General features: G+C 34.0%; 1 pseudogene; it reads left to right on the forward strand.

Moving 5' to 3' along the window:
- Positions 1-1,398: 1,398 nt before the first annotated feature.
- LOC116468195 (small ribosomal subunit protein uS19-like) lies at positions 1,399-15,201 on the forward strand (annotated as a pseudogene).
- Positions 15,202-25,733: the final 10,532 nt, after the last annotated feature.

The following is a 25,733-nucleotide window of genomic DNA, read 5'->3' on the forward strand; positions in this document are numbered from 1 at the left end:
TTAAATTTCTCTAATGATCAGTGATATTGAGCTTTTCTTCATATGTTTTTTGACCACACATATATCTTCTACTGAGAAGTTCCTGTTCACACCTTTGCACACTTTTTAATGAGGTTGTTTCTTTCTTGTATATTTGTTCAAGTTTCTTATAGATGCTGGATTTTAGATCCTTGTCAGATGCATAGATTTCAAAAATTTTTTCCTATTCTGTAGGTTGTCTATTTACGCTGTTGATAGTTTATTTTGCTGTGCAGAAGAAACTACAGAAATTAAGTTAGACAATCGAATTTAATTAGACCTAATTTGTCAATTTTTGCTTTTGTTGCAATTGCTTTGGGGATCCTTGTCATGAAATCTATGCCCTGGCCTATGTAATGAATGGTATTGCCTAGGTTTTCTTCTAGGGTTTTATAGTTTTGAGTTTTACATTTAAGTAATTAATGCATCTTGAGTTGATTTTTGCATATTGTATAAGTAAGAGGCCCAGTTTCAATTTTCTGCATATGGCTAGCCACTTCTCCCCACAACATTTATTAAATAGGGACTCCTTTCCCCATTGCTTGTTTTTGTCAGGTTTGTCAAACACCAGATGATTGTAGACGTGTAGTCTTACTTATTGGCTCTCTATACTTTTCCATTGGTCTATGTGTCTGTTTTTGTACCAGTACCATGCTGTAAATGTGATTCATCACATAAACAGAGCTAAAGACAAAAACCACGATTATCTCAATAGATGCAGAAAAGACCTTGGAGAGAATTCAACAGCCCTTCATGTTAAAAACTCTCAATAAACTAGGTATTGAAGGAGCATATCTCAAAATAATAAGAGCCGTATCTGACAAACACACAACCAATATTGTACTGAATGAGCAATAGCTGGGATCATTCCCCTTGAAAAACCAGCACCAGACATGATGCCTTTTCTCACCACTCCTATTCAACATAGTAGTAGGAGTTCTGGCCAGGGTAATCAGGTAAGAGAAAGAAATAAAGGATATTGAAATAGGAAGAGAGGAAGTCAAAATATTTTTGTTTGCAGACAACATGATCCTATATCTAGAAACCCAATCATCTTGGTCCAAAAGCATCTTAAGCTGATAAGCAACTTCAGTTAAGTCTCAGAATACAAAATCAATGTGCAAAAATTGCTAGCATTCCTATACACCCACAATAGGCAAGCCAAGAGCAAAATCAGAAATGAATTCCCATTCACAATTGTTACAAAAAGAATAAAATACTTAAGAATACAGCTAAAGCTTTTCTAAGGATCCGGCAACATGGCAGAAGTAGAGCAGAAGAAGAAGCGGAGAGCAAAATCAGAAATGAATTGCCATTCACAATTGTTACAAAAAAAAATACTTAAGAATACAGCTAAAGCTTTTCTAAGGATCCGGCAACATGGCAGAAGTAGAGCAGAAGAAGAAGCGGACCTTCCGCAAGCTCACCTACCGCGGCGTGGACCTGGACCAGCAGCTGGACATGTCCTAGGAGCAGCTGACGAAGCTGTACAGTGCGCGCCAGCGGCGGCGGCTGAACCGGGGCCTGCGACGGAAGCGGCACTCCCTGCTGAAGCGCCTGCGCAAGGCCAAGACGGAGGCGCCGCCCGTGGAGAAGCCGAAAGTGGTGAAGACGCACCTGCGGGTCATGATCATCCTGCCCGAGATGGTGGGCGTCTACAACGGCAAGACCTTCAACCAGGTGGAGATCAAGCCCGAGATGATCGGCCACTACCTAGGCGAGGTCTCCATCACCTATAAGCCGGTAACGCACAGCCGGCCTGGCATCGGGGCCACCCACTCCTCCCGCTTCATCCCTCTCAAGTAGTGGCTCAGCTAATAAAGGCGCACATGGTTCCAGTCAAAAAAAAATAAAAAAAAGAATACAGCTAACAAGGCAAGTGAAAGACCTCTTCAATGATAAATAGGAGCCACTGCTCAACGAATTCAGAGAAGACATAAACAAATGGAAAAACATTTTATGCTTATGGATAGGAAGAATCAATATCGTGAAAATGTCCATACTGCCAAAAACAATTTATAAATTTCATGCTACTACCATTAAACCACCACTGACTTTTTTTTTTTTTTTTTTTGAAACGAAGTCTCGCTCCGTCGCCCAGGCTGGAGTGCAGCGGCGCGATCTCGGCTCACTGCAAGCTCCGCCTCCCGGGTTCCCGCCATTCTCCTGCCTCAGCCTCCAGAGTAGCTGGGACTACAGGCGCCCGCCACCACGCCCAGCTAATTTTTTTTGGTATTTTTAGTAGAGACGGCGTTTCACCATGTTAGCCAGGAGATATTCTTTACAGAATTAAAAATACTATTTTAAAATTCATATAGAACCAAAAATTAGCTTGAATAGACAAGACAATCCTAAGCAAAAATAACGAACTTGGAGACATCGCTCCACCCAACTGCAAACCATACCACAGGGCTGCAGGTGAGTATTTACCTGGAAATTTTAATTTTCTTTATATTTTTGAATTGGTGACATTAAAATGTATTTATAATAAATATTTCTAGTAATTAATTGCAACAGTTAAAACTAATATTGCAACAGTTAAATATTGCAACAGTTAAAAGTAAAAATTGATGGTGCTTGACAGTCTTTTTTTTTTTTTTTGAGACGGAGTCTCGCTCTGGTGCTTGACATTCTTAATGAATCAAACGGCCAGGCACGGTGGCTCACGCCTCTAATCCTAGCACTTTGGGAGGCCGAGGAGGGTGGATTGCCTGAGCTCAGGAGTTCAAGACCAGCCTGGGAAACATGGTGAAACCCCGTCTGTACTAAAATACAAAAAATTAGCCGGGCATGGCAGCGTGCACCTGTGGTCACAGCTACTAGGGAGGCTGAGGCAGGAGAATTGCTAGAAACCAGGAGGCAGAGGTTGCAGTGAGCCGAGATCATGCCACTGCACTCCAGCCTGGGTGGCAGAGCAAGACTCCATCTCTAAAAAAAAAAAAAAAGAATGACTCAAGCATAAGTTTTCTATATTTAAAATTCTCCAGGTTACGTGAAATTCATGCAGTGATATGTGCAGAAATTATCATACACCTTTGGGCCATATTTAGAAAGATGAAGGTGTCAAAGGATGAACATGTATATGTACCAGAACTAATTACAATAGAACCTTCTGATAAAGGATCAGAAAAAATTATGGCTATAAATACAGTAGTAGATGTTTTATGATCAGAGCTCTAGATTAATAATTGGGAGATTGGGTCTCTGGATTTACTTCACTTCTGATCCACATTACCAAATAATAAGCCTTACATAAATGCATTTCAAAAGCATGCAGAAGTGAATGAATGAAAGCTTGCGGATTTATTTCCTCATACAATGATATAAAATACAATTCTGAAATCATTGTCTCTCATACTTTCTTTTTTTAATTGTTGTAAGACAAAATGGAATGTATATTGAATACATCTGTAATTGTTGACAATAAAATTATATTCACAAATAATTTGTATTATTTGTTAAGAACAAAAGCAAAAACAAAACTTATCTCTCATTAACACATTGAAGTTTAAATGTAGAGCCAATGTGCCATAAAAGTTGTCATCTATTCCTGGTAAACTAATGTAAAAATATAAAAAGAAATAATAAGAAAAAAATGGTGCCACATATTGAATAGTCTCTGAAGGAAATATTACGACTGTGGGTAGGCACTCTTGGATTAATATTCTCAAATATTAATAAACAAAAAAGGATTAACCATTACTTAATGAAGAAACGTATTTAATTTCCAATTTAGACAAGCAAACAAGAATAAAAATTCAGAAATAGAAATAAATTTTTAGGAGCTGAACTAACTTTTGGGATTGCCTTTAAACTGTAAAAAATATCTAAATTTTATTTTGTTTGCTTCTTATTTTCACTTTGATTGATTTCCATGGATGATTTACATTCAGCAGGTTTATTATGGTAGAGAATAACAGACATTATGGCTATCAGGAAATGCTAGAAGTAAGATGGATGGCAGTAGAATTAATCGTCGTGATCAAAACCAAACCAAAACAAAAACAAAAACTGTGAGATGAGGCTTCAGTCTAAAGTTAAAGTAACTTAGGACAATACTGTATAGGGAAAAAGATAACCAGAGCCAAAAAGACTGCCTGAACCATATAAAGAAGGCCAGGGTTCTGAACAATGCTGTAATTTAAAGAAAAACTAAAATGTAAACCAGAAAAGTGAGACAAGCATCAGTGTAAGTATCAGAACTAAATGGCAGGCCTCTAACTTTCCTGGGTCACCGCTGAGACATTCGATACCAGGTCTGCTACAGAGAGGCTAAAGCCATCTATAAACCAAAATCATACCACAAAACCAGAACTGAGTTCCTAACATACTCCTTGTCTGATCAGAGTTGTTTAAGGAACTTGGAATGTGTGAACCAAGTTAAACTTTTCCTGTTTTCCTTAAATCGAACAAATTACTCATAAAATAGCTATTTGGTTTGGATTAAATCAGCATTCTCAGTTCCTCACCAGTCTCCAAGTGTGATCTGTTATGATTTTGAGTTTAGTTAACTTGTTTTTTCTTCAGTCTTTTAAAAATATATTGAAATAGTTTTTGGTATAACTTTTCAAATAAATGATTTATAAATGAGGGACCAACAGTACTTGCATCATTAATAATATCTTCAATAATAGCACCAATACACCATTCTAAATGAGTAACTTTTTATCTAAAAAAGAAATATATATTAAGGTTTCTCTTAATTGTCATATAATTAGACAGTACTTGTGTTTTATTTTATCACATTGGCTTTCACATTTATGAAAACAAAAGAAAATACTTCAAAGGCTCTATTGATATACAACTTACTCCGCAAGAAAATGCAAACCTGTCTTTATGGAGGTTTGCAACTGTTTTATTTTCTTTACCTATTGACCTACTGGAAAAGAGCTGTTACATTTTTGCATTAATCTCTGTGCGATAGCACCAAGAGAAAACTGTTCCTGGGAGACCAAAGCAGTAACAAACAGTTGCCAAGACAAACAGGTAAGCAGACTGTTGAAAGGGAGCACTAGACACTCGCCATGCCTGAAGAGCAGCATGTCAGTCTGTACCTATACCTGTCCTGAGAGTTTAAGTATAAGACCTTCCAATTAATTGTTCAATCTATTTCATTCAATTGCAGAACGACAACAGCAGCCCTTAACTGTAAGCTGGAAAGAAAAAAAAAAAAAAAGAAAAGTGAAGCTTATTTTCTTTGTCTTGATAACTCTGATCAAGATGATAATTTGTCCACATGCATATCTCCTTATTTCTTTGAAATTTCTACAGAAGTGATCCTCGAAATAAACAAATACAAATAAGAAACTAAACAAAATCAAGTAAAGAATGTTCATCACGACTAGAAACTAAGGGTTAGAATCATAGTCTTTTCAGAATCATTGATGACTGTTTTTTTAGAGAGCCCACAGGTGGAACCAAACTAAAAGAGGTCTGTGTAAAATAGGGGGATGCACAAGGAATAAATATGAGAAGCATCCATTCTAATTCAGTCAGTTCATAGGATAATCAGGTGCCAACTCTATGAACAAGTAACAGTTGGCTTCTATTAGTACTGATGAGAAGGTCAAGCCTTAACATTTTATTGTGCCCAGCCTCTTCTGGCAAAGGCCAGAGATTACAGGTTTTTTTCTTATTGTGAAAATCATACCAAATTCAGAGAAGTAGCAGAACAATAAAACTGTACACTAATTACTTTTAATAACGCAAACTTCTGATTCAACATAGACTATTCAGTCTCTTAATATTGTACATTTATGAGAATATATATTCAGGCTACTACCTCAACGTTGGCATACAATTTTGAGCAGAAATTAGCAAAATATCAGCCAACATCATGCCAATATCCACCTGACTGTAAACTAACTCTGAGTAAAGATTAATCTTTCTGTTTAAGTGGCAGAAAAAAAATCAATGGATATTTTTAAAGACTATGGTTCAAAACCACATATTGAATTGAGAAGACTGACCATATGAAATAAAAAGAATAAAAGTAAAACATGTTTAAATGACTAATTTCAGAAAATTCAAGGCAACTATAAGCAAAAAGAAGCTGTGTGCAAGCATATGCATAAACACACACACACAAACACACACACACCTATTCAGATCCTATTCAAAGTAACAATAACATTATTATCACATAGGAAAAATGTAAACAAAATATGTAAATGGTAGGAATATAATTACAAAACATTGTGAAAGTTAAGAAAAAAGTTAACTCATTTCATGTAATGTAATGTTTCCTTCTTTTTGAAAGACACCAATATTCTACATAACAGTAAAATTATAGAGGCCCAGACTTAAAGATGCTATTATATCATCAATTTTAAATGTATCTTGTATCAAAATGTTATTTGCAAAAGCATCTTAGAATCAGTGTAATACAGTAATTTTGTCAATATGCCAGTTGTTCTAGGATGGAGTGACATTCTCGTAATTAGATCAACTACTTTAAAATTATGTCTAATAATAGACATATATAATATAAACACATATGTATTTGTTGGCATATGACTTCAATTAAAACTACACGTATTGACATTAGAAACATTCTTTTGAAAGAACAAATTATGAAATAAAACGAGTTTCTATTCAATTTATATAGAAGGACAAAGCAGGTTTAATCTAGTAGATATTAAAATATATGCAAGAACAATTATTATAGGAGGGGACTATTGGAATGATAGTATCCAATGAATAGTAAAACAAAGTAAAATCAATGGTCATGAAATAAAAATAGTGAGTATAAGAAATGAATACACAAGCAATTTACCAACTTTCAGTGAGGAGTAGAGGAATCATTCCAAAATATGCCAAAGGGGGCTTCACCCGAAATTTTAGAGCTGTGATGGACAGTGGCAATATGTCAGAAGCAAATTGACTTTTCTGAATATTTCATCCCACTTTATTTTTGAAAATTAGCTACAGTAACAAACACTTTTTAATCCTTTATAATAAAGTAGGGGCACTATAAAATAGTCTGATGTTAATATGCAGGATAGAGAACTCAGAAATTCTTAAAATTACTGAAAACTCAAATGAACATGCTATTCTTTAATGGGAAAAAATTGCTTGAAAATGCATATAAATACGTTCTAAAATGTTTTCAACCATAGCAAAAAAGTTCAATACGTTGAAACAAAATGTATTTCATTACTGACATGTTACAATATGTGTATGGAAATTCCCTTTCATATAACCAAACCTAGAAAGATATTCAAAGTGTAAAAATTCAGATGCTGCAGGTCTTTTAAATATAAGAGATTTGGAACCATGCAAAATGTTTATAAGATCATCTCACTCCAAAAAGTAGACAATTAAATTAATTGTAAATATTAAATAACCAACTTAAATAGCATAGGCTTTATAGATAATTTGAATTGCATCAGACCATGCAAAAATAAATTTATTTTATTTTATTATTATTATACTTTAAGTTTTAGGGTACATGTGCACAACGTGCAGGTTTGTTACATATGTATACATGTGCCATGTTGGTGTGCTGCACCCATTAACTCGTCATTTAGCATTAGGTATATCTCCTAATGCTATCCCTCCCCCCTCCCCCCACCCCACAACAGTCCCTGGAATGTGATGTTCCCCTTCCAGGGTCCATGTGTTGTCATTTTTCAGTTCCCACCTATGAGTGAGAACATACAGTGTTTGGTTTTTTGTCCTTGCAATAGTTTGCTGAGAATGATGGTTTCCAATTTCATCCATGTCCCTACAAAGGATATGAACTCATCCTTTTTTATGGCTGCATAGTATTCCATGGTGTATATGTGCCACATTTTCTTAATCCAGTCTATCGTTGTTGGACATTTGGGTTGGTTCCAAGTCTTTGCTATTGTGAATAGTGCCGCAATAAACATACGTGTGCATGTGCCTTTATAGCAGCATGATTTATAATCCTTTGGGTATATACCCAGTAATGGGATGGCTAGGTCAAATGGTATTTCTAGTTCTAGATCCCTGAGGAATCGCCACACTGACTTCCACAATGGTTGAACTAGTTTACAGTCCCACCAACAGTGTGCAAGTGTTCCTATTTCTCCACATCCTCTCCAGCACCTGTTGTTTCCTGACTTTTTAATGATGGCCATTCTAAGTGGTGTGAGATGGTATCTCATTGTGGTTTTGATTTGCATTTCTCTGATGGCCAATGATGATGAGTATTTTTTCATGTGTTTTTTGGCTGCATAAATGTCTTCTTTTGAGAAGTATCTGTTCATATCCTTTGCCCACTTTTTGATGGGGTTGTTTGTTTTTTTCTTGTAAATTTGTTTGAGTTCATTGTAGATTCTGGATATTAGCCCTTTGTCAGATGAGTAGATTGCAAAAATTTTCTCCCATTTTGTAGGTTGCGTGTTCACTCTAATAGTAGTTTCTTTTGCTGTGCAGAAGCTCTTTAGTTTCATTAGATCCCATTTGTCAATTTTGGCTTTTGCTGCCATTGCTTTTGGTGTTTTAGACATGAAGTCCTTGCCCAGGCACAAGACAGGGATGCCCTCTCTCATCACTCCTATTCAACATAGTGTTGGAAGTTCTGGCCAGGGCAATTAGGCAGGAGAAAGAAATAAAGGGGATTCAGTTAGGAAAAGAGGAAGTCAAATTGTCCCTGTTTGCAGATGACATGATTGTATATCTAGAAAACCCCATTTTCTCAGCCCAAAATCTCCTTAAGCTGATAAGCAACTTCAGCAAATTCTCAGGATACAAAATCAATGTACAAAAATCACAAGCATTCTTATACACCAATAACACACAAACAGAGCGAAATCATGAGTGAACTCCCATTCACAATTGCTTCAAAGAGAATAAAATACCTAGGAATCCAACTTACAAGGGATGTGAAGGACCTCTTCAAGGAGAACTACAAACCACGGCTCAATGAAATAAAAGAGGATACAAACAAATGGAAGAACATTCCATGCTCATGGGTAGGAAGAATCAATATCGTGAAAATGGCCATACTGCAAAAATAAATATTTAAAATATGGCATATTTGTTATATATCCCCTAAAATAATACAAAATAAACCTAGTAATCATATATGAGGTCTTTTACATGTGAATAATTTTAATACTCTCCAAAGATCAACTTTATCTCAGATAAGTTTACTTTTCTTATTTGGGGACCAATTTAAATTAGTGAGAACTGCTTAATAATATAAACTACTAACAAAATATTTACTATTCGCCATACAAAATCTAAGAGATAAAGAAATATACTGAGTGGATGTGTTGTAACAAATGCAGACTCTAATCTATGTTTTAAAATTATAGTCCATAATTTCTTTAAGTTATATCTTTTTTCATATTTCTATCACAATTAGAGAAAGAGATAAAAATAAAATAAGGAGGAGGCTACTAGAATTCAAACCCTCATTCAACTGAGTTGCCATTACAGGACATATTATTTTTTTCAGACTATGATAAGGAAATTGGCACTCAACTAAGGTTATTACACAAACCTGCATGCACATTCCCTCTGCTGTGATGATAAGCAAGTTAATCCATCTCACTAGGTGACTGACACCTGGCTCTACTCACGTGCCACTCATGAATGATATTAGAGTTTTAGTAAAATATTTTAAGGTAAATGAAAAATTCTCCATATAGATTTATTTCCAAAAGTGAGATGTGCATACTCAGAAGATCATCTTAAAATTTGTGGTAAGTTTAATATTTTTTGAGGAAATTAAAATAAAATTTACTGGATATCTTCATAATTATACCTTTTGGCATAATTTAGCTGATATATCTTTCTTAAAAACAAACTTATAATGTCACCTCTATGCTTTGGCTCAGTCCTGTAACTATGTTTTCAAAGCACTCAATGAAAAAAATGCACCTGTAACTGAAAGAAATTTACAGACATTTTATATGTCTCTACATAACTCAAAGGCAAATTACAAATTTAATATTAAATTTGAGATCTTAGACAAACATATTGTGAATAGGCCATAAAACAAGGTAAGTTAAAGAAAACCCATTTCCATGCAGTTTTACATGGGACATCTGACTCCATAGTAGTCTTTATCATTCATTTATCTATAAATTCTAATAGATTGTCAAGTAAATATATTCAAATATATTCCATTGTAATTAAATTAATTCAAATAATTTAATTTTGAATTATTCACAGATAAATGTTTTATCACAATCTTTAAAGTATGCAATATTTTGATAATTTATATTAAGATCTACTGTATCAGGGTTCAGTCAGAGGAGCAAAACCAATGGAATGTATATACAGATAAAATGTGGGATCTGTCACAAGGATTTGACCTTTTACAACTGCGGGAGCTAGTCAGGCATTCACTGTAAGCCTGCTGTGTCCATGTCTGATTCTAAACCCTGAAGTCTGTGGCAGATAGTGAGGAAGAGATGGATATATATAAAGTTGAAAAAGAAAAAAGACAAGCAGGAAACCATAAGAACAGACTGAAACCCACATCCCTGATGTACGGATGTCCTGCAGGAGAAGCTAGACTTCCTCCCTATGATGCTAAATAACTGTCCCAGAAGTTGGAGAATATGAAGGAGGATCTAGGAATGACGGAGCAGTTGCAGGCCTGGCTGCTGTCTCACACCAAAGAGGTCAGCCAGTAGACGAGTAACAACATGGGTGAACCACAAAATAGTTGTTGCTTCATTTCGGACCACCAGATCTCGCACAAGAAATTACTGAATACAACTCCGCTGTTTATTAGGTAAAAATGAATATACAAGGTTTAGATAAATATGAAAATAAAAATCATGGTTTTAATTGATTGAAGGGAGGGGTTAAAAAAACCTCCCTTCTGCTACAAAGAACAAATTTAAGTAAAACAATCTGAAAAGCTAAGCATAATGTAGCAGAAAATTTATTGCACATATCTTAAATGATCTGTAAAATAAAATTCCAAAATTGTGATACTTCATAAATTCATAATACTCTATAATTCATACATGTCACAGTTAATCACTTATCTTTTTTTCAAAACTAGAACATAACATTTACTGTATTTTTATATTCAGATAACTAAATGAATATCATAGATTTCTTGGCCTAAAAGAGTGTTATGAAGGGAATATCTACTATTAACTGAGTACTCACTATATGTACAATATTTGATAGGCATCTTAGAAAGTTACTAGTAAAATAAAAACTTGTGTTTGAGTACGAAATGAGCGCCCTATTTTGTTTTGTGTCCCTATACCATTACAAATATTTCATTATATTAATAAGTTCTCTATACTTGGAAAAATTTGGGGGTTTACTAAGAAGATACCAAAATTTATTTTGTACTTCTGATATTTTCTGCAAGCAGATTAGAATAACACCTAATTAAACATATCAATATTGGCCTGGCGTGGTGGCTCACGCCTGTAATCCCAGCACTTTGGGAAGCGGAGGCGGGTGGATCACGAGGTCAGGAGATAGGGACTATCCTGGTTAACCCGGTGAAACCCCGTGTCTACTAAAAATACAAAAAATTAGCCGGGCATGGTGGCGGGCGCCTGTAGTCCCAGCTACTCGGAGAGGCTGAGGCAGGAGAGTGGCGTGAACCCACTGCACTCCAGCCTGGGCGAAAGTGTCAGACTCTGCATCAAAAAATAAATAAATAAATAAATAAATATATATATATCAATATTGAAAATGTTCAAAATTCTTTCCGATGCTTAGAGGGAACTAAGATCAGATCATATCAGTGTTTGAACATGCCAGTTGAGGGCTCCAATATTGATTCCCACTGATAATCCTCAATGCATAACTAGGAATTCCCAAAGTGAGTAATAGGAACTCAGAGAGCAAACTTGGTTTCTGGCTGGGTAATTTCTAACTTCAATTGCTTTTATTTTTAGTACTTCATCTCTTCTCTGGCCCCTGCTGTCCTGAGATTTCCCGTCAACGCTCACCCTCAGTTCACTCCTCTGAGGTGAGTCCATCAAGGTAAAGCTGTTCTCTGCTGAACTCAACAAGAGACATCTTCAGGCTGTTGCCTCCAATTTTTATGGGGCCAAAAAGCCAGGAAATCTCTTGTAAAGACTTTTAACCAGTTGCAGAGATTCCCATGAGGTTTTTCATAGAATTCATGAAGTGACACATGAAATTACACAGCAAATGTCTGTAATACAACACAAAATTTAAAAAATGTGTATATATATTTTATTTGGCAAGAAAAAGTTGATAAGGCACCAGTGATATTAGAGTTAATATTTCACTCAGCAGAAGTTAATACAATGTGTAATTTGAAATTCTATATTAATCAGATTTGAAATGAAAATTTCTTATTTATATTTTTAAAAAGTTATGTTTATATTTCACTGAAGCTTACTTATTGATTTATACATTTTAATTGAGTATGTATTTCTCTTATAGACTCAATTAAAATTGACTACCTATATGGATGCTAATTAAAAAATTATTACTTACAAAATTATTTATTATTTACGATATTATTTACTATGTCATTTTATATTCAATATTATGAATTTATGATATACTATTTTGTTATTAAAATGTGTTCTTTAAAACAAAAACCAGCCCCCATTCATAAAACTGAATGGAAGAGATACTAGTTCAGCTGACCAATAGTAAGCTGCAATTATGATAATAAAAATAACAATGTAATAATTAATATTTATATGGTAAATTCAATGTGCTGGGAACTGTTCTAAATAGCTCACATATATTAGCTGAGTACTGCCATTTAAGAAAAAAAAAAAAAAAATGCTGACGCCTAGAGAGGTAAAGTAAGTTTCCCAAAATCATCAAGCTGTGAAGTGGAACTGCAATGTAACTTTAGGTACTGTGTGAATTTAACTACTGTACTTTAATTGTTTAATAAATTTATTAAAATATGTTAAATGATACTTAAGTTATTTTAAATTATGTATTTTAACATGCAGTACAGGAAGATGTTAAGACTGCCAGGCAAGAGTCATTTTTTAATTAATCTTTGTATCTTCAGTGCCTAGCCTAGTGCATCACTTAGAGTGGTGTCAGAAAAACTAAACAGTTCTGTTCGCAGGGAGTTTTAATACAGGGAGTAGAGACTTATACATCTTTTGGAAAGTTGATGGAGAAAAGATCCCAAAAGCCATTGTTAGAAGCATGTTGTTCACAGGTTCTACCCCAGAAACTGGAGAATCTCTTAGGGGTTAGTGTGCCTGCCTCCATTACTGTGCACAACTGGCAAGTCAAAACTGCGTGATTCCCAAGAACATTCCCTAAGAGTAGCCGTGTGAATCTTGCTTATAGCCTTTAACCATCTGCTCCCAATGATCTCCAGAGAATAATGGTTCTTCAGTTCTGCCTTGCAGATCTCATGCTAGTTTCCCTCATAGAAAACTGATAACGCAGATCTATATGTTAAAGGACATTCAGAGAAATAATTCCAGATATCACTGTTATGAAACAGAGGAGAAGGTGAAAGAGGATGTAAGAGGTGTCAAGTTGATAACAGGCAAACTGTAATAGCCATAACCTGATAGAAAGTAAAGTTTATGCATTAGTCAGCGTTCTCCAGAAAAACAGAAACAACAGAATACACAGAGGTACAATGAGATTTATTATGAAGGATTGTCTCAATTATTGTGAAGAAGTCCAAATTCATCAGGGTAGGCCAACAGCCTGGGGACCCTGAGAATAATCGATGTTGCGGTTCAAGTCTGAAGGCAGCCTACTGACAGTATTTCCTCTTTGGGTGGGTTCAGTCTTTATTCTATGAAGACCTCAACTGATGAGATCAAGTGCACCAACATTATGCAGGGCATTCTGGTTTACTCAAAGACGACTAATTTAAATGCAAAACAATATTTTTATAGACACATCTAGCATCCAGAATAATGTTTGACCAAATATCTGGGAATTACGGCCTAGCAAGTTGATACACAAAATCAACAATCACAGCCTTCACAAATAATTTTAAAGCAAATAATATAATAATAATTAATGTTAAATCCAACTGTTTTTTATTAACTAAACATTGTTTTATATATATATATAGCACACATGTATATATATGGCACACACACACTGTATATAGATATGTGTGTTTTCTATGCTCTTGCTGCAAGCTTCCATCTGAACAGATTCATAGCCTATATTTACACGTGGAAATATAGTACAGCTTGAGGTTGTGCAAAACAAAAACCTCAACATTTTTTCACATAAAAATAATGTTTTTTATGTGTCAGTAAAATTCTTAATTATCTTCATAGTTTTATCTAGTTCATACTTGGTTTTGAATGGAGACTTCAGAAGATTCTATTACGTTAGAATGTAACAGAAAAGGAAACAGGATCTGATTGAAATTATTGAGTGCCATTTTCTGATCCATTCTGTTTCTGATAATGTGGTCACATGCTGCTTTGTAAATTTCTGTTATGTAGAACTAGAATTTAACACTTGTAAAAGTAATTGCATATTTTCTGCATGAAAAAGATCGTCATAACTGCTGGCTTTTAATCAATATTTATTAAGCCTTCATAGGATGTATTAAAAAGACAGGCTAGGGATTATGTGTTTGAATTACTAATCAGTTGGATAATAAACTTTTTTTGTTATTATTATTATTGTGTGTAAATAATAGAAAATAATGGATTTTAAGAAAAGATAATAAACTTACAACACTACTGTAAAGGTATCTGAAAAGCACACACAGAAATTTTGTTTAAATAATTTTGCTGAATGTGTTTCTTCATTTTATTCACAGGTTCTATTCAAGTAGCGAAAAATTATGGCACCAGTATCTGTCATTTATCCCTCCTGGAAGCAGTAAGATGCAATTTCATTTGTTGAAAGTCAGGGATATACTGGCTTGTTGCTAAATATTAAAGAAATGCACTATGACAATAGCATATGAAATCATACAGATATTTCTGTGTCTAACATGTCTGTTTTCTCATTTTAATTTGTTTTCATGTCAAGAATCTGCCGGTATCCCACTCTTCTTTCATTTCCACACTTTAAATAATAAAAAAAAATAGGACAGAGTGGGAAGAACATTCATGTGTCTCCAAACCACTACTGCTATAACCATACTTCATTGTTTCTCAGGCATGAGTGTTATGACCAAATTTAGGATCCCCTGGGACTCAGCTTCTATACAATAGGATAATATGAATAAATTTTCCAGCCTCAGTAGTTGTTCTATACAAGAGGAAATATGATAATTTTTTCCCTCTGTGACATAGGAAGTTGAATATAATATCATCTATAAAATTATATGATTAATTGAAAATGGATCAGAATGTAAAAAAAAAAGTCAGTTTATCTCTTTAGGACAGCTACATTTTGATAATAATTATATTTTTGTCACAAATACATTTCAACAATTAGGAATAAAGACCTATAGAGGATATAGAAAATGTGTGTATTTGTATGTGGGTATATACATATATGTATATATTCTTTATGTATGTGTGTAAAATCCTATTGAGGGGGCTCGAAATACAGTTTAGAAAACATAAAATTAAAATATGAAACAACAGGGTACAATGGCACACAGTATATAAGTAAGCTGGAATATGTTTATTAATGGATCCTTCAATCGGAAAGTCTGCTGTTGTTTCTACTTCCGGTTTCATACATTAATGGATGCCCAGAGTATCTCAATGTCAGTTTTCTTAGGCAAAAGCATTAGTTTGAGAGAACCAAGTGCCATAAATATGTTGTGGAGAGCTAAAATATCCATGACATGTCTCCTATATCTCCTATATTATTCTAATGAAAAAATACATTATAATAAAATGTAATCAGAGAAAGTACATTTGTTAATATATAATTATTTATTGACTAGTATGTATAACCGTCATTTTAGGCTCAAAGAATGGGAGAAAAAAACAATATTAATGTAATTACTATACTGAAAGTTCATATACTATAACCTTAAAAAGTCAACAAACAAATATTCATCTATATAAAAAAGGGATAGTATGCTATTGATCTAGGTCCCCAGAGAAACTGGATTCACCCCAGAGGATTCAAATGAAAGTATTTCAACAAAGAGATCCCTTTCACAGAGATAGTCAGGCTTAAGGAAACATGCAAGGGATTGTGAGGTCATCAATAATTAGGAATAGCAGAAAGCCAAAACCATCTGAGGGCTGAATGGACAAAGGAAAGGAGGGGATACTGAAGCTCATTGAGAACCAGGACTGTGGAGAAGGGGCTGCAGTCTAGGAAAGGCACAGCCACTGCTAGAGATGCTATGTAAAACAATATCCTGACACAACAGACAAATAGTGCTGACAGGAGGGAGCAAAAATGTTTTTTAAAAAAATTAAGAACAAGAACAATAAAAAAATTTAAAACACCTCTGTCTTTTCTGTGCATCCCATTACCTGTAGGTGGTTCCCACTGCCTGAACTTCCAGGAAGCCAGCTAATCAGGAAATAAATTGCGGGAGGTTAAGAAATTTGGGCAAGAACCCATTACCATCAAGAGACAAAGCTATTTCCTGAACAACACTCTATTTACACAAAAGCTCATTTTTGTGACAATAATGCTTTGTTTCCTCTCTTGAAGTATCCTTTATCTAATGAGGCTCCAGCTAGTTTCAATTAATTTTGTAATCATAACTACTTCTCTCTAACATAGTTTTTATTAATTTGAAAGTAAAAAAAAATACAGCCTCAGAGACGACAGTGTGTGCTATGAAATAGAACTACATGGAATCTAACTATGATGATCAGTTCTTTTTACTATAACCTGTGGCCTATAAAACATTTGGTTGACAATACAAAAAGAAATCTCTATAAGAGAGCTACATATGATTTCAAGAACCACTGATTTTCTGTCACCTGCACAATGGTGCTATCCTTGTGTGCTGACTAGACTATATTGGAGGGAAGCCAAATCTGAGTCACAGTTTAGTGTCAGGATGTTTAAGACCCTACTATCAGCACCTATGGGAAAAAGGGAAAGAAAACTAGACAGAGCAGGCACTACTGTTTCAGCCAAACCTCCTCAGAAGCTCTGAAGTAGAAATGGCTCATCTAACCTGTCCTGGGCTGAGCAGGAATGAGTAGCCCTTATAAATGCCTCTTTTTTCCATTTTTCCATCTTTTCTCCTTCCTCCAGCTTCAATTAACCATTAGTTATTTGCCATCCTAACAAGGGGATGGCTTTGAGCAAGGTATTTCTCAGCAACAGAGGCCATCCTGAAAGTGTTGATGGCTGAAGGCTCTCATCAGACAGCGTTCTTTGAATTAGGACAATATTTCTTCTTTGAAGGAGCCTCTCCATTGTCCCTCTTCATATTCATCACAGATGCATTTTCTCCTGAGATATACAAACTAACTTTGGCAATGATTCGTTCTTTCTGAACTTAAATAGATTTATTTTTTTAGAAGTACTGGATCCATATATGTCTGCACATTATTTATGTCTACTTAACCTGTCTCCTTTCTAAGCTTTACCTAATTTATTATACATATGTCATTCTTTCAGGCAATTTCAAATCAGTTTTTGAATTCTCACGCAAATATAGTTGCCAACCGTAAAAACTCCTCTTTTCTTTCTGCTTTCATAAACACCAAAATCAAAGGAAAAAGAGCTTTCAGATTTACTCTTAACCTTCTTCAAAATGCATGGTGGGTTTGTGGTAAATTTGTGATATTTCAGACAGAACTTCACTTACTGGCTACAGCAGTTGAAAATAAAGCAGAAGGCTGTTACGATCATCAGACCCTGAAAAATCCCATGCACCATTGTTAAAACAACATGGCTTCTGTCTTCGGGAAAAGCTCTCACTTTTCTCTCTCTAGCCAGCTAAAACAGAATGTAATTAGGACAGAGAATGGAAATCTAAAGCTCAAACAAAAGGCTGTATTGTTATGAAGTTTAAAGGTGAGTTTGTACAAATATCAAAAACTAATTAAGCAGAACAGGTGATATTTAACTACTTTGAGACTTCAAAAAAGGAAAATTGATTTTTGTCTCATTGGATTAAATTACATTTTCATACTGATTGACACAAAGCACTTCTGTTACTTCTCTTCCAGACAAGGTAAATACACTAGCTGCTATTTATTCATGAAACTCTGTCTCTCAAAATTTCAGGGAATGTTATTCTAGCATTTTATTATAGAACAAATATTCTGATAGGTGATGATATTTTGGAAAATAAACAGAAATATACACCCAATCACTTCCACTGTGTAATTTAGACCTAAAAAATAAGCCATAGAAGTGGTAGAACATATTCACAGGTCAATCCTTTCTGTCTGATATAATTAAGATCAATCAAATCAATAAAACATAATTAGATTTTGACCATTAATATTTTTGGCAGTCCCAAAACTAAGGTATTGACTAAGTACTGCTAGTAGTTCAATTATCATTTCATTTACTTCCAGGAAGTTATAAAATGACTAAGAAAAAAAAGATGTAAGAAGCCCAATAGAACCATTAAGCAACAAGAAAGTTAAGAAAAGTTTCTTTAGAAAATGGGGCAGGGAAAAGCATGAAAATATGGAAAGAATCGTATTCTGTGAGTCACAAAATACTCCCCTCCACCTACAGAAAGACACCAGTTTTAAATAGTTTGCCTTGCTTTGCTTTGTTTTATAAAGTAAATAATGTGACCAGGCGTGGTGGCTCACGCCTGTAATCTCAGCACTTTGGGAGGCAGAGGTGGGAGGATCACGAGATCAGGAGATGGAGACCATCCTGGCCAACATGGTGAAACTCCGTCTCTACTAAAATACAAAAAATTAGCCAGGCGAGATGGCGCATGCTTGTAGTCCCAGCTACTCTGGAGGCTGAGGCCGGGGAATTCCTTGAACCCGGGAGGCAGAGGTTGCAGTGAGCCAAGATCGCATCACTGCACTCCAGCCTGACGACAGAGCAAGACTCTGTCTCAAATAAATAAATAAATAAATAAAGTAAATAAATAATGTGATAAAATGCTTGGAAGGAGAGGGGAGGTTCAGTGGAACAATTAAAAGTTAACCTTTAAAAACAAAATAATTGCATGGTCACCGTTCTAGGCTTTTATTGTGTTGATAGGAGGCTAAAACAGCGTGGACATTCCAGGGACAGTAAAAGGATTTGTAGAATCTCTGTGGGATAAGATCTGGAGAAGAAATGAAGCACATTTAAAAATGAAAAACAAATACAAAAACCAAACACAAAGCCTCATAAAAAGATCGGGGCTATCATGGGGAATTTTATTACTGTATTTTGTATCCTCACTTTCCTCCTCAAACTAAAATTTCAAATGGCTTTCCTTCTTTCCTTAAAATTTAAGAAGCTTAATATTTTCTAAAGGTCTTAAATGATTTTACACCTGACTACTTTTCTGATCTTATTTCCTATCTTTCCTCAGAATGGCTCATTCTGCTCTAGCCACACCAGAATCATCACAATTCTGTGACTATTCCAAGTATACTCAAAACTCAAGCCCATTGCCAAAGCTGTACCTTACATTCCAGATATCCACATAGCTTGCTTGTTATTTCCTTCTGCTCTCTGCTGAAGGGGGACTTCCCTGACAACCCTATATCAAATTTCACCACCCACTGTGATCTGTTTAACCTTGCTGTTATTTTTTTCCACAGCTATGGTCACTTTACTATGGTCATTAAGGAAGTTTCAATAAATGTATGCTGAATGATTAAATGTATCTTGGTACATCCCTACAAAAATCGTTAGGATAAAATAAACTTTCATTTGAGGGTTATGAAATTGGACATCCTTTAGGGGACAAAATGAAGCACTTAATAGAGCTCTAAGATAAAGAAGGGTTACAGCTAACAAATGCCTCCATGGTAATTATTGAACTAGTCAGTTACTCTGAGACAGTTGAAAAGGATCTCATAGAATTATATTTCTGTGTGAGTGAGGTACAGAGAAAAGAAAATGAGAAATTTCAAGTATTTATTATTTAGTAAAATGATGGTGATATACTATAAAGGAATTTTGTTAAATTCTCTATGTTGGAAACTGTATCATATGGTTCTGGTACATGGCTTTATGGTGATTTGATGTGCCTGAAAGATAGACAGTAAGGGAACCAGATGCCCTATGTAGATAAACAGTTTATCAAAGGTATTCTTCCTCACTGATGAGCTCTTATAAGGAGGTACAGAGCAAATAATTAGAAGCTTAAAATGCTGGAGAATGTAAAATTTCCTGTGTTTAATAAGGAATCATATTTGGCTCATTCCAAACTGTTTTAAAAACTTCATGGATAAACAAAGCCAAATATTTAATACCTGGCTACATTTCCTACTTTTCAAGTCTCTCTCTCTCAAAAAGCATTTTTTTTAAGAAAAATAAGAACAAATCTAGTCTTAATATTTTTCTAACTGTAGAGGAATAAACTTTTCCTAGAAATATAGAAGACCCTGAGGGAATTCAATATTCTCTTACAGGTCACTAACGTTTATTCAGTAACAATGGAAATGAGAACCACTAAAAAGAGAGGAGACACTTTGTTCCAGGCCATGCCACTAAATCTTTGGTTCCATTTATTAAATAAAGTGAAAAAGCGTCTAGTTGTTCTAGACTATTAGTTATTAAAGAGTACAGTGTTTTAGAACAAATATGTAAAAGGGATGTAACCCACCTCTGAACCTGAAATCAACCTTTTGATGTGAATGTCTCTGTTCTTCATTATTTCTGCATAGATTATGTCAGAGTTTGTTGCACACTTGGTGATTTAAAAACATGTTGAAGGGTTGATTGAATAAGTCAATACATGAATTAGTGTGCTCACTAGGAAAGAAGCATATTTTAACTTCTGTTAATAAGAACATTAAAAAGTAGGGAGACCATTATGTTCTTGTGACAAACTAAAACAGAACTAAACATCTTGAGTTACTTCTCTTGAATTAAATTAATACAAAAATTTAAAATGATATTTCAAGTTACATTTTTCAAATCTTTTTAAAATTATTTTGTTGCTTTTTTATTTTTAAGTTCCAAGGTACATGTGCAGAATGTGCACATTTGTTACATAGGTAAATGTGTGCCCTGGTGGTTTGCTGCACCTATCAACCCATCAAAAGTGAAGTAATTTTCAAATTCCATGTTATTGATTTCCCACTATGATTATGTGTCATAGTAGAAAAATTTTAAAGTTGCCAAAGAGTAATCTAAACCAATAATGTTTCATGAAATATTGTTCACTGGCCACTTGTATAATGTACAACTGTGGAGACTTTTAAAAATGGTGAATTTAGTCCAACCCCACAGCTGGCATGCTATCAGGACAGACAAAGATTTTTGACAGATTGGGCACACAATGTCCACATCAGAGTTGCTTGAAAAATAGAAAAATATTTTTACTCATCATATGGTTTAATATGGTTATAATGTTTCAACATAATGTGTGGGAAGAACAGAGCACTCTAAGTAAATGCTTCTATTAGTACATTTTCATGCTGCTGATAAAGACATATCAGAGACTGGGTAATTTATAAAGAAAAAGAGGTTTAATGGACCACAGCTCCACGTGGCTGAGGAGGCCTCACAATCATGACAGAAGGTGTCAGGTCTTACATGGCGGCAGATGAGAGAGAATGAGAATGAAGTGAAAGGGGCTTCTCCTTATAAAACCATCAGATCTCTTGAGACTTATTCACTATCACGAGAGCAGATATGGGGGAAACCCCTCCATGATTCAATTATCTGCCACCAGGTCCCTCCCACGAAAAGTGGGAGTAATGGGAGCTACAATTCAAGATGAGATTTGGGTGGGGACACAGCCAAATCATATCAATGTTGCATCCCAGAATATCATAGTTTTTCATATCTGGTTGGTTAGAACCTGTCACATGGCCTCACATAACTTAAAGGTGGTAGAAGGGTACACTTATGCAGGCACTTGGAATAAAAGAAAATAAAAAAACTACAGAATTCAAATCTCTGGGTAATGGGGCTAAAAAACTATTTTAAATACTTTTAACAAGTTCAATAATTATGACGAAATGTATAACCACTACTCTGATTTAACTTCTGTAAATGTGTTAGAGAGATTTTGATTTGAACTATTATGTTTAATTCCTTTACTCATTTAATTCAATAATGTAATTGAAAATATTTGGTTCTGATTCAGTTTGTTACATAAATATAATGCTCTCCTAACTTTTAAAGTTTCTGTGAATGTAACCAAAATTAATATATACATCTTTCCTAGTTAAAAATGTTTATCATATAACATCAACAAAGCATAGCACTTATTAATATTTTCATTCTGCTTATTGACTGTCTAAAAAGATGAAGTAAAAAGTAAATGCCAGGGGAAATGCATTGCTGTTTGTGAAGTTTCTGAAAAAGTAAGCTATTTTTGCACACTGCAGTATTTGATGAAATAGTCATCTCAACTACCACAGCCAGTTGAAAATCTCATTCCCTGCATTTGGAGACTTTTACATTTATGTTTATAGAGTTGTCTCAGGAGCTAAAATTAACAAGAAACTATATACACACACACATGTACAAACACAAACACATATATGTATGTGTGTGTATATATATATGTTATATATATATATATATAATTTCTTAAACCTGAATATTAAAACTAAATAGACCTACCAGACAATCAGGCTCAGTAATAAATAGGGTCCTTTGATGATTCAGTGAAATTTGTAAGATAATATAATAGTTATGCTAATAAGCAAAAAAATGTGAAACAATCTTATGCCAATCAAAAATGAGCCTCATCTAAATCTGCCATTGTCTTAGATGACTATGAGAAGAAAATATAGTATGAAACAGATTTTATGTGAATTACCAGAGGGGGTTACAAAACTCTGTCACTTAAGGTGTTTCTCTCTTCTCTGTGAGGGGAACAGCACATCATACTGATTTTTTGATTGAGCCATTTGACAAGCTGGATGGCAGGTCACAGCTGAAAAGACAGCTGGTGTTAGGCATTACCCATCACTCATATGCCAAAAAATATTGTGAGCTCAACTTTGCAATGTTCAAGCACATGCTGATCATGGTCTGTATCTAACATCATATCAGAAAACAGAATAGGGTGTTTTCATCGGCAAAATTGAGTACGTCCACATATCCTATGGGATATTTTGAGTTATATTGCCAGAACCGATAATTTGACCAATGGTGACAATCAATTGAATAATTCAGATACATTTAATTTGAATCAAGAGAGAATATTGAGGTATACAATTTAATTGATATAGTTACCATAATGATTGTCAATTTTCCACCTCAGTTTATTACTGTATGTGAGCAATTATAGCTCGGTGAACACTAATTTCTGAATCATGAAGATGAATACACATATACAGAAAGAAAGAAGAAAGAAAGAAAGAAAGAAAGAAAGAAAGAAAGAAAGAAAGAAAGAAAGAAAGAAAGAAAAGAAAGAAAGGAAAGAAAGAAATTGGTATGTAATACTGTTTTTTACTAAAATGCGTAATCATTTTTATCCTCTACATCTTGCTTGACAGTTTTGGTGTATTATCTGTATTGACTAATTTATTTTTTTACCTATTTTCCCTAATATAGGACAGAATGAAAAGGATCTTTTAGAGCAAAGCATTGCAAGGGATATTTGATTCTTTTACATAGAGTAGAAGAAAACCATAGTTTATAAAGGATACGAATGTTATTTATAAACTAGATTTTAAACAATTAAAGTGATTTATTGCAAACTATTTCCTTCTATAGGTTATCCTGAGTGAGGTTTTCAAGCACAAACAAAGGGAGAAAGAATGGATGTTTTTGAAACTTGACATTTCAAATAAATATATAAATAAGCTGTCATATATTGTCATACCTTGTCAAAATTAGAATAAACAGAATCCTATTTTATGCCAGATATGGAGATATAATTTAAATTGCATATGGAAAGAGAGAAATATATATCTTTTTATAATCATTTAATAAAGAATAAAAGATCCTTTTTTAACTTACTATTATTTACATTTTAATTGATGTTTAATACAACTACCAGACGTTAATTCTATATTTTATTTATTACACAGAAATACATGCAATCAGTACATATATATTTTACTTATTATGCCAATATTATTGTTTTATATGTCTAACGAAAGGATCCACTTAAATGTGTTGAGTAGATGATAAATTAAAAAAATGTATGCAGCTGGGATAGACAAATTAATGTTATAATTAGTAAGAAGTTGATAACATTAATTTCCCATCCATAGCAATTACTAGTACATACTAAAACCATAAGCAGTAATGTTTGATTTATAATGTAGTTACTTTGAGAGTCTATTAGAGAAATTAATCAAATCTTTTTATCACCACAAATCTGGAATATTTTGAAAAGCTCTTAGAAATTTTTATTTAGTGGTAACACATTTTTTTTTTAACAGTCACAAGGTTTAAAATTAGCTTGTCTCATTCATGCACATTGAAACAATACTCCCCTCAGATGACAGCATCAAAGAATCAGTCTTCGTGTGTGTGGAATAAACGTCAAGGTTAATTTGGGCTGAAATGTGCACAGCCCTCATTAATGACTTTCAGGAAAACTTTAGTGTGATGGGATTTCTTCTGGGAAAGCTGTATATTGGAAAGGAGGTTTAGAAGTCCTCAGAGACATTTATCTATCTCACTGAATTCCATTCCTATTATTGTAAGAAACCATATTATTTTTAAACCTCCTTACTAACTGATACTCACCCAAAATGAGGAAAACATTTAGTGATAATGTGAGTAGACAACAAATAGTATTTATTTTAAAAATACTAGCACCTATTTACTTAAAGTGTTTTTTTCTTTTAAAGCTAGTGTTTTTGTTGTTATTACAGAATTTATATACTCCCTGCTGCACTGTCATATTCAAACTGCAGAGGCAAATAATAACACAAATTTTTAACTTTAAAAAATATTAAAAATTTAACTTAAACAAAAATAAAGAAGATTTAACTACAGAAAATTTCCAAGAATAGTACCAAAAACTCCCAAATACACTTCATTCATTAAGGTTTTCCTATTGTGAATGTTTTGCCACATTTGAATTATTATTTTCTCCTGCTTTCTCTCTCATCCTCACATTTGTGTTTATATAAAAATACATACACAGTCTCACACATATATATTATTAAGAACCATTTGAGAATAACTTGGAAACATCATGAAACTTTTCTTTTAAAAACATCCATGTATATTTCTTAAGACAGAAGCATTATTTATATAATTATAATAAAACTATCAAAGTCAGGAAATTTGACATTGATGTATTGCTATGATCCAACATACAACTTTACTCAAATTTTGCCAATTTTGCCCCAAATTTTTCTCCTAGAACTTTCTGATCCAAGATCAACTCAAGGATACACATTGCATTTACTTTTTATGTCTTTTTTTGTCCTCTTTTAATCTGAATTGATTTATCAGTCATTCTTTGTCTTTTGAAACTTTAAAATTTTGAAGACCATATGCCTGTTTTTTGGAGAATGCCTCTCAGTTTGTGTTTGTCTGATGGTTCATTAGCTTTTGGCTTAGGATAAGCATTTTGGAGAGTAATATTACATAAATATTCATCTTCAGTGCAATACATGAGGAGGCATATGATAATCATTTGTCTCCTATTAGCTATGTAAACTCTGAACACTGGTTTAAATGGTAATCTCCAAATTTCTCTCTGTAAAGTAACTATTGTTACTTGCATAATAACTAAGTAATTTGAGGGGAGGTTATTTGTTGATAATGTAAATAACCTGCCCATTATCAAAATTTTATTCATTAGTTTTAACATCTATTTTTGCCAT

The sequence above is a fragment of the Hylobates moloch genome, unplaced genomic scaffold (assembly GCF_009828535.3).
Source record: "Hylobates moloch isolate HMO894 unplaced genomic scaffold, HMol_V3 SCAFFOLD_2, whole genome shotgun sequence".
In the NCBI taxonomy this organism is placed as follows: domain Eukaryota; kingdom Metazoa; phylum Chordata; class Mammalia; order Primates; family Hylobatidae; genus Hylobates; species Hylobates moloch.